General features: G+C 36.5%; 1 pseudogene; it reads right to left on the bottom strand.

Moving 5' to 3' along the window:
- Positions 1-4,200: 4,200 nt before the first annotated feature.
- On the bottom strand, positions 4,201-9,489 carry LOC103563824 (atlastin-1 pseudogene; annotated as a pseudogene).
- Positions 9,490-9,985: the final 496 nt, after the last annotated feature.

The raw sequence follows: 9,985 nt of genomic DNA, 5'->3' as shown, positions 1-9,985 counted from the left end.
ACAGAAGGAGGAGAAGGCTGTGTGAAGAAACAGACACACATAGGGAAGATCACCATGTGACTACAGAGGAGGAGATTGAAGTTATATAGCCATAAGCTAAGGAATGCCAAGAATGGTGGCAACCTTGAGAAACTCATGAGAAACTAAGAAAGAGAGCATAGCTTTGCCAACATCTTAATTTGGGGCTTCTAACTTCCAGAGCTATAAGAGAATAAATTTCTGTTGTTCTAAGCCATCCAATATGTGGTAGTTTATTATGGCAGCCCTAGGAAACTAACACAGATTTTGGTACTATGAAGTGGGATACTGCTGTAACAAACAATTAAAAATTTGAAAGTGGTTTTGCATTGCATAATGGGTAGAACCTGGAATAGTTTTGGGGGCATGTGCTAGAAAAAGATTAGTTTACCTTGAAGAGGCTCTTGATAGAAACATGGATGTTAAAAGTGCTTCTGGTGAGATCTCAGAAATGAAGAACATGATTTTGGACAATGGAGGAAAGGTGATCCTCATTATAAAGTGGCAGAGAGCTTGATGGTTTGGAAAATTCTCAGCCTATTCATATTTCGAAAAATCAGAAAGTGTGCTCTAGAAACAAAACACCGAAGATGTGCCTGGATAAGCTTCTGCTAGAGAGATTAGGTAAGTGGCTTAGTGGATCCAATCAACTGTCTCAGCAGAAATGCTGCTGCTTGGCCTGAAGATGACAGAAATAAAGGAAGGTGTTGGACTTCTGGGATACCACAGGCAGGAAGTAGGCAGCTAGAGCTACTCAGCGGCAAATGTGTGTTATCTTTTAAGAAAAGAGAAGAACGACTCAAAGAGTGGCTCAGATGCCAGGGAGATTTTCAAAGACTGAGGATGGAGTGGTCACTGCTGTGGGCCGAGAGGGCTGCTGTGGAGAGCTGAAAGTGTAGGGCTGCTCTGATGGGGCCCAATGAACAGAGCCACAGAAGATTATTCTCAGGCCTTGACATCTAATGGAATTTTCCATGCCAGGTTTTAGACTTGCTTGGAAACTGTGAACTATTTTTTTCCTTCAGATTTCTTCCTTTTGGAACGGGAATGTCTATCCTATCCTAGCCCACCATTGCATAGTGGAAATGGATAACTTGTTTCCTGTTTCAGACGTCCACAGATGGAGAGGAATTTTGCCCCAGAATGGACCATATCCAGCATCTCATCATGCCTGATTTAGATGCTTTATGTAACGAGATTTGGGACTTTTCAAATTAATTTTGATGAAATTTGAGTTAATATTTAGATGAAATTTTGGATTTAGAGGTAATGCTAGAATAAGTTAAGGCCTTAGGGGATGTTGGGATGGCGTAAATGTATTTTGCACGTGGGAAGGATGTGTATTTGGGGGACCAGAGGGCACAGAGTTATGTGTTGATCTGTGTCCCCTCAAAAGTTCATCAGCACATAAAACATTCATCAAGATCGTCCACATTCTGAGTCATAAAACGTATGTTAATAAATTTTAAGAAATAATACAATGTCTGCTCTCAGGCCTCAATGGAATTAAACTAGAAATCAATAACAAAAAGATAACTTGAAAATCCAAACATATGCAGAGATTAAATAGCGAACTTCTAAATAACACAAGTCAAAGAAGAAATCACGAGAGAAATTTTAAAATATTTTGAACTGAGAATGAAAACACAACCTTTCAAAATGTGTGGGATGCAGTGAAAGCAGTGCTTAAAGGTAAATTTATAGCATTGAATGCATGTAATAGAAAAGATGAAAGTTCTAAAATCAGTAATCTAAGTTTCTACTTTAAGAAACTAGAAACAGAGGAGCAAATTTAGTCCAAAGTAGGCAAAGGAAAATAAATAGTAACAATTAGAGTAGAAATCCATGTAATTAAAAACAGAAAATCAATAGAGAAAATCAACAAAACCAAAAGCTATTTCTTTGAAAAGATTAATGAATTCAATAAGACTCTAGCCAGGCTAATTAAGAAAAAAAGAGAGAATAGGTACTACTAGTATGAGAAATGAAGGAGGGGACAGCATTACAGATCTTATGGACATTAAGAGGATTATAGAAGAATACTGTGAACAACTGTGTGCCTACAAATTTGATAACCTAGGTGAAAAAGACCAATTTGTTCAAAGACACAATTTCCCAAAACTCACACAAGAAGAAATATACAATCTGAATAGGCCTATAACTATTGAAGAAATCGAATAAATAACTACTAACCATCCAAAACAGAAAGCACCGAGCCCAGATGAGTTCTCCGATGAATTCTATTAAACATTTAAGGAAAAAATTATCCCGATACTGTATAATCTCTTTCAAAGCATAGAAGCAGAGGACATAATTCCTAACTCAGTCCACAAGGCCAGCATTCCTCAAATTCCAAAAAGCAGACAAAGACGTTACAAGAAAAGAAGACTACAGACAAGTATCTCTGATAAACATAGACGCAAAAATCTTCAACAAAATATTAGTAAATCAAATACAACAATATGTACAAAGAATTATACAAGATTACCAAGTGTGATTTACCCCAGGTATACAAGGCTGATTCAACATTTGAGAATCAATTAATGTAATATATCACACCGACAGGCTAATGAAGAAAAATCATATGATCATATCAATACGTGTAGAAAAAGCATTTGACAAAATCCAATACTTGTTCATGATAAAAACTCTCAGTAAACTTAGAGGAGAACTTCCTGAACTTGATAAAATATGTCTACAAAAAACCCTATAGCTAGCATTATACTTAATAGTGAGAAACTTGAAGCTTTCCCAATAAGATCAGGAACAAGGTAAGAATGTTCTCTCTCACCACTAATTTTCACTATCATACAAGAAGTCCTAGCTAATGCAGTAAGAGAAGAAAAGCAAGTAAAAGATATACGCATTGAGAAGGAAGAAATAAAACTGTGTTTGCTTGCAAATGACATGATTATCTATGTAGAAAATCCAAAAGAACATACGAAAAAAATCCTGGAACAATAGGGGATTACAGCAAGATTACAGGTTACAAGGTTAATGTACAAAAGTCAATTATTTTCCTAGATACTAGTAGTGAACAGTGGAATTTGAAATAAAAAACACAATATCATTTATGTTAGCATACAAAAAAAATGAAATAGGTATAGATCTAACAAAATGTGTACAGTCATGTGTCACTTAACAATGGGGATATGTTCTGAGAAATTCCTCATTAGGCAACTTCATCATTGTGTGAACATCATAGAGTATAGTTGTACAAAACTAGATGGCATAGCCCACTACACACCTAAGCTATATGGTACTCACCTCTGGGACAACCATCGTATGTGTGGTTCTTTGTTGACTGAAATGTCATTATGCGATGCACGATTGTATAAGATCTGTGTGAGAAAAACTACAAAACTCTAATGAAAGATATCAAAGAAGAACTAAATAAATAAGAAGATGTTATATGTTCATGGATGTCAGTTCTTCCCAACTTGATCTATAGTTTCAATGCATTCCCAATAAAAATCACGGTAAGTTATTTTGTTGACATTGAGGATCTAATTCTAAAGTTTATATGGAGAAGCAGAAGACCCAGAATAGCCAACACAATATTGAAAGAGAAGAATAAACTTGGAAGACTGATACTACCTGATTTCAAGACTTATTATAAATGTACAGCAATAAATACAGTGTAGTATTGGCAAAAGAATAGACAAATAAATCAGTGGAACAAAATAGAAAGCATAGAAATAAATCCACATAAACAGAGTCAACTGATCTTTGACAAAGAAGCAAAGGTAATACACTGGAGCAAAGATAGTCTTTTCAACAAAGGATGTTGAAACAATTGGACATCCATATGCAAAACAATGATTCTAGACACAGATGTTACCCTCTGCACAACTTTTTGAAGTATCTATGTCATTTAATTATAACTCATTCTTAGAATCTAATAAATTCCAGCAGAACATAGATACTGTCATCTTAAATAAGCAAATACTTTAAATTATGACAACACACTTGAAGAAAAAAATCATGGAAATGCACGTTAATGAAATGATATAACCATGCACACATATATCTGAAGTAAAAGAACTAAACCATTTGCAATCTTGAAAGTTGTTTGATATTTCACTCTGTTCTGATGAAAGCACTTTGAATGCTTCCATAAAGACATAAAACTGAATATTTAACTGGCAATTGGTCATACAACTGTATTTTTTAAAATTTGGATTAAAGTTTCTTCTTTTCTGATAGTTCAGTAGAATTTAAATTTGGTACAGGAAACGCTTGGTGATGGAGATTTCTGTTGGTTGCCACAGTACTATAAAACCTGTATAAAGCCTGTCCCATAAGGTTGCAGCTACCTGATGTATTACAGCACCTAGCTCTTGGTATTCTCCTGAGTACCAGATTGTACCCTGGAGCACAGGGTAATAAGGGTGAAATCCATTATCACATTGCATAGTCTATCTATAATGTGCAAACCAATGAATTTAGTCACACCAACAATCACATATGAAATAAAGATGGTGATAAACAGTGTGGCCTGGGTATGAGTGCATGGAAGATATTTTTGCTCATTATGCTTGATATACTGGTAGGGCTCATTTATTTTACTCTCCAAATGCCACACATAACGCCAGCTCAATTCCTCCCCAACCATCTTCTTCACTCCTCAGGATAGCTCCACAGATTCTTCCTTAAGCTCCAGATGTTTGGTCTGCAAGTCATTTGGAAACAGAAGTGGTGTGTCACTACCACAGATCTCTTCCATTTTCTCGTTTCATGTATCCTTGGCAGTTGCCATGACTACTAAATCCTTAGCTTCTGTTGTGGCCTGTAAAATAGATTTGGGATATAGTAATTCTTAACCTTGATAGATCTTTTGATGAGCCTTGAAGTAGTACACCAGACCTTGGCAGGTGATTTTATTCCTATTAATCTCTTTAATATCTAGGTTCTCAGGACTAGGTAGCCAAGGAATCAGTGTTTTCAAGTTTTGATGAATTCATCATCTGTCTCTTTCAGTTTTCCATCAAAGTTTGGATTCCATCAAAGTAGCTACTTTTAAGCTAGGATGAGGCAGCAGAAGGCAATATATTTTGGTGAAACAGAAATAGATATGTTTTGAAACATTCTGTAGTTCTTCATGCTGTTTCCCAGAGGACTTGAGGCACTTTTCCAAGAATTTGGTGCCACCGTAAGCTCCATATGAAAATTCACATGGGAAACTCCAGTCTCAAACAAGAAATATCAGACTCTGAAATGGCTTCGGGGATATTACCTCCATTGCCAGTCTGCCATACTCAGTGGAAAGCTGGAGGTTCTGCAGATCATCTTTTAGGACATTTTGGGATAAATTGTGTACCTGTATTAAGCTTGTCATTGTGCTAAAGGTTCCTTGAGAGTCCATCAATAACACTGCAACTTTTTTACCATCAGGTTTATTGATAAGGAAGACCACTCCACACCTGGATTGTTGTGCTCTCTCATCCAGGCAGACCTCTCTATAATCTCAAATCCAATCAACTAATTCCTAGTTCTACATGTATCTCAACATGAACTCTGTCAGGAATAGAGGAAAATGCTCCAGGAACAGATATGGCAACAATCTCCTTGACTCTGACAGCTTCCAAGAGAAGCGTGCACTTTAATGTGGTGTCATCTAACTCAAAGGAATGGTTATTTTTGACAATGCGGACTTGGATTGGTCCTGCAGTGACAGAGCCTCACCACCGCCTGTCCCCTGACCACCATAACCAAGAATCACAGGGACAGAAACAGTTGAGGTGGGTTTTCAGAAAAGACATTTGAATGGAGCTTAGAAGAGGAGGAGCTAGTGAAAAAAGCAGGACTTTTCACAAAAATTAACTCAAAATAGATCAAAGACCCAAAGGTAAAACAAAAAACTATAAAAATCTTAGAAGATAACATAGGAGAATATGTAGATGACCCTGAGTTTGGCAATGACATTTTAAATACAACAACAAAAGCACAATCCATGAAAGAAAGAATTTATAAGCTGCACTTCAATAAAATTAAAAATTTCTTCTCTGCAAAATACATTGTCAAGAGAATGAAAACAAATGTCATAGACTGGGAGAAAATATTTGCAAAAAACATATCTGATAAAGGATCATTATCCAAATTACACAAAGAACTCTTAAATTCAACAACAAGAAAACAAACAACCTGAATAAAAAATGTGCCAAAGATATTAACAGATACTTCACCAGAGAAGATACACAGATGGCAAAGAAGTGTATGAAAAGATTCTCCACATTGTATATCATCAAGGAAATGCAAATTAAAATATGTAGAGATACCACTACACGCCTATTAAGATGGCCAAAATCTGGAACAGTGAGACCACCAAATACCAGCAAGGATGTGTCATAGGAATTCTCATTCATTGTTGGTGGGAGTGCAAAACGGTGTAGCCACTATGGAATACACTTCGGTAGTTTCTTACAAAACTAAACATACTCTTACAGTACAATCAAGCAATCATGCTCTTTGGCATTTACCCAAAGGAGTTGAAAATTTATGTTCACATAAAATCTGCGCATGAATGTTTACAGCAGCTCTATTTTAACTGCCAAACTTGGAAGTAAGCTTGACATCCCTCTGTAGATGAATGGATAAATAATCTAGGTACAGCTAGACAATGGAATATTATTCACTGCTAAAAAGAAATCAGCTATCAAGCCATGAAAAGACATGGAAGAAACTCAAATGCATATTACTAGGTGAAAGAAACCAATCTGAAAAGACTGCATTCTGTGTGCTTCCAACTATATGACATTCTGGGAAAGGCAAAACTATGGAAACAGGTAAAATAATCAGTGGTCGCCAGGGATTAGGGAGAAGAGAGGGATGAATAGACAGACAAAGAATATTAAAAACTCAGTGAAACTACTCTGTATGGTACTATAACAGTGAATACATGTGTTTGTGCCCATAGAATGCACAACACCAAGAATGAACCGTAATGTAAACTATGGACTTTGGATAACAATGATATGTCAATATAGGTTAACCAGTTGTAATAAATGCATCTCTGTGGTGGAAGATGTTGATAATGGGGAAGGCTATGAATGGTTGTGGGCAGGGAGTATATGAGAAATCTCTATACTTTCTCCTCAATTTTGCTATCAACATGAAACTGCTCTAAAAAACGTCTATTAAAAAAATCCACCAGAAGCTACAAGAGAGGTCGTAGCCTTGCCAATATATTGGTTTTGGACTTGAAGCTCTAGAGCTCTGAAAGAATAAATTTCTGTTGTTTTTGAGCCACCTGCTGTGTGGTCGTTCATTACAGTAGCCCTAGGAAATTAATAAGCATAGAATAAATTATCCATGATAGTTTGGTAATTCTCATTTGTGAATCCATCAAGGATTACTTTTTTTAATGGGGACGAGTTGCTGATGGAAAACATGTCTTTGACTACCATTTTAATTTGCTTCATGTTAATGAATCTGTTCAAATTTTCTATTTCTTGCATATTTTAATGAGTTTGTCATGTCATGTCTTTTTGTTATATATTTATTAACATAATATTATTAGCCTGATAATAATCTCTTCTTGTTTAACAATCCTTCCTTTAGTTTATCTCTCCTTTCACATTTTCTTGTAGGCAGCAAGGAGAAACCAAGGGACATTTAATACTTTGGTTGGACAGACTTTTAGCAAGATCACTCAGTTCTTTAGGCAAATGTTCTACCTTGCTTATTACTGCAGGCAACAGTATTTCTAAACTCCAGCTTTCCAGTAGATTTTCTTTACTTTTCTTAAGTCCGCATGCTCAAGGCACTTCGAGCTTTCGCTAGCACTCTCTTCAAAGTCTTTTCATCTTCTCCAGCTTCTGCCTACTCCTCAGTTCCAAACTCACTCTCACATTGAGAATTTTTTTAATTTCGGCATCCCATTTCTAAAGTGCTAAGATCTGAATTTATTTATCTGTTACTGCATAAAAAGTAATCTTAAATTTAGTAGCTTAAAACAGGAAAGGTTTATTATTTTGCATAGTTGCTGTGGCCAGATACTTCCTTGCCGCATGGCTCTCTCTCCATAGGCTGCTTCAGTATCCTCACAACATGGCAGCTGGCTTCCCTTAGGAAGAGCCATCTGAGAGAGGGAATCCAACCTAATCTTACAAGTAACATGTCATCATCTTGGCTGTATTCCTTGGACACACAGACCAACCCTGGTACGATGTTGGAGAAGACTACAAAAGGATCTGAATAGTAGGTGGTAGAAGGTGGGGCTCATGGGGACCTGGAGAGGAGATTTAGTTTCTAAAGCACAATCTCTGTCAACATCATGGAAAGTGGGCTTTGTCAAGAGTATTAGCATAAAATCTGCTTGATCTTCATCTAATAGTGGTCAATTGAAATAGATATATTGAAAATTATAATATCATAGGGATTTCTATGATTTGACTTCATAGGTGACAGGTACTTGTAATAAAAAACTAATAGACAAATGACTTAAAAATGTGTATCAGTATGAGATTTCACCTACAATATATTCCTACTACCCTGACCCTTGAGGCCAATATTATAATGAAGCTCATTTTTGTAAGTGACATCTTTTTAATCTTGGATTCAAATGAAGCATAAATGGGATTGAAGTATTCATTTGGATTAATGGCATAGTCAGGTTATTTCAATTAGAGTCACCCAGCTACTAGTGAGCTGACTGTATTGGAACAGTTCTTTAAACTACTGACCAAGTCTTGCCAAGCTCAGCAGGCACCATCCAATGTGATTACCCCCTAATGTGTTACAGCAGTTACGAAGTCTGTAAAACAATCTTAACAGGGCTTTGAAATGCCACTTCTATAAAATGGACTGACAGGAAGTTAATTCTTTAAAGCATTTCATTAACAGAAAAGTGTTTACTTTCTTCTCTGTAAACAATCCACTCGTTAATCTGGAAAGTATTACTTGAGAATGCTACTGAAGTCAATAAGATCAAATAAAATAATGACAGGTACTGACAGGAATTCAACAAATTCTACTCCAAAATATAGTCCCCTATTAGAGCTGCTGTAAAACATGCTTGGATCTAGCCATCCTGGCAGAAGACTTAAAAAGAAAAGACACATTCACAGTCATGTAATTAGAGGAGAATCACACCAGCAATTAGCTGTAGAATAGGTGTTACTTTTATGTTAGCATCTATTTGCAGTTATTTATGCTTTGTCTTCTTTTCTTTATTTCTTTCTTTCAGTGAGAGTTTGCGGGCAAACACTAGCAGTCTGAGCTCATCCTTGACAGAATCCAAGAATGCTGGTGTTAGGAGGAGGTGTAACCTAACCCTGCCAATTGCCATTTAATGCTTGTTTCCCTTTGAAGCCACTGATTTTTACTTCTGAAATTTGATGTCCAGTCTAAAGTTTAATAGCTTTAGTGGTAGAACTCTTTGCCTTCTGAGGGAGCCTCATCTACAACTTGTTCAGTTAGAAAGTTCTTCCTCATATCAAGACTGAGCTTATCCACTTGCAGTTTGTACATGTTGACATAAACTCTACCCTTGTTAATATTTAGTATGAACCTCATTCCCCTTCCACAAAACAATCCTTTAAATATTTATGGTAGACCTTTCACATTTTTGTTAGTAAGTGGAGTCACCTCATGAGTCTGAAGGATGCTATTCTATTTTGACTTGCTTGTCTTCACGTTATCACTGATTTTCCTGTGATGGGCTTGTATTCATGTTTTTCAAACTGTGTTCCCTTACATTAAGACGGTGTTTGATCGCGTGTCTTTTTCCTGCTGCCCACTAACATGGAATGGGTGGTTTAAGTCAAGAGAGTCTGTGGTCTTCCCCAACAGTATACTTCTTGACCCACATTGACACGTGGGGGCAGGACAGGCTGAATGCTAATGTGAAACTGATGAGGGTAGACATTGATCTGCAGGCTCATAAAACTTAAAATCAAGAGGAAAGCCAAATCAAACAGGAAGAAAGTAGCTTCTTAACGAACTGACACATCCAGAGAGGTGTCAA

Source organism: Equus przewalskii, chromosome 15 (genome assembly GCF_037783145.1).
Source record: "Equus przewalskii isolate Varuska chromosome 15, EquPr2, whole genome shotgun sequence".
Classification (NCBI taxonomy): domain Eukaryota; kingdom Metazoa; phylum Chordata; class Mammalia; order Perissodactyla; family Equidae; genus Equus; species Equus przewalskii.
This window is presented reverse-complemented; position numbering and strand designations above follow the sequence as displayed.